Here is a 1,091-nt window from a genome sequence, read left to right as displayed (position 1 = left end):
TTGTGATAAAAACTGCATGGTATTGGTACAGTGACAGGCAGGTAGATCAATGGAACAGAATTGAAGCCTCAGAAATGAACCCGTGCACCTATGGTCACTTGATCTTTGACAAAGGAGCTAAAACCATACAGTGGAAATAAAACAGCATTTTGAACAGATGATGCTGGCTCAACCAGCAGATAACATGTCGAAAAATGTAATTCGATGTATTCCTTTCTCCTTGTACAAAGCTCAAGTCCAAGTGGATCAGGGACCTCCACCTCAAAGCAGATACATTGAAACTAATAGAAGAGAAAGTTGGGAAGAACCTCGAGCAAATAGGCACAGGGGAAATTTTCCTGAAGAGAACACCAATAGCTTTTGCTCTAAGATCAAGAATTGACAAATGAGACCTCATAAAGTTGCCAAGCTTCTTTAAGGCAAAAGACACTGTCAATAGGACAAAACGGCAACCAACAAATTGGGAAAAGATCTTTACCAACTCTATATCTGATAGAGGGCTAATATCCAAGGTATACAAAGAACTCAAGAAGTTAGACTCCAGAGAACCAAATAACCCTATTAAAAAAATGGGGTACAGAGCTAAACAAAGAATTCTCAACTGTTGAACACTGAATGGCTGAGAAGCACCTAAAGAAATGTTCAACATCCTTAGTCATCAGGGAAATGTAAATCAAAACAACTCTGAGATCCTACCTCATACCAGTCAGATTGGCTAGGATAAAAAACTCAGGGGACAGCAGATGCTGGAGAGGTTGTGGAGAAAGAGGAACATTACTTCATTGCTGGTGGGATTGCAAACTGGTACAAATATTCTGGAAAGCAGTTTGGCGGTTCCTCTGGAAATTGGACGTAATTCTACAGCAGGACCCATCTATAACACTCCTGGGCATATATGCAAAAGAGGCTCCAACATGTAATAAGGACACATGATCCACCATGTTCATAGCAGCCTTATTTAATTTTAGATATTTTCTTTATTTACATGCGAATTTCTCCATGCCCAGTTTTCCCTCTAAAAAACAAAAAACAAACAAACAAACAAAAACAAACCCCTGTTGCCTCCCCCCTCCCCATGCCTGCCACCCCGC

Source organism: Mastomys coucha, unplaced genomic scaffold (assembly GCF_008632895.1).
Source record: "Mastomys coucha isolate ucsf_1 unplaced genomic scaffold, UCSF_Mcou_1 pScaffold6, whole genome shotgun sequence".
Taxonomy (NCBI): domain Eukaryota; kingdom Metazoa; phylum Chordata; class Mammalia; order Rodentia; family Muridae; genus Mastomys; species Mastomys coucha.
The sequence above is the reverse complement of the archived record's forward strand: the minus strand, read 5'-3'. Positions refer to the sequence as shown.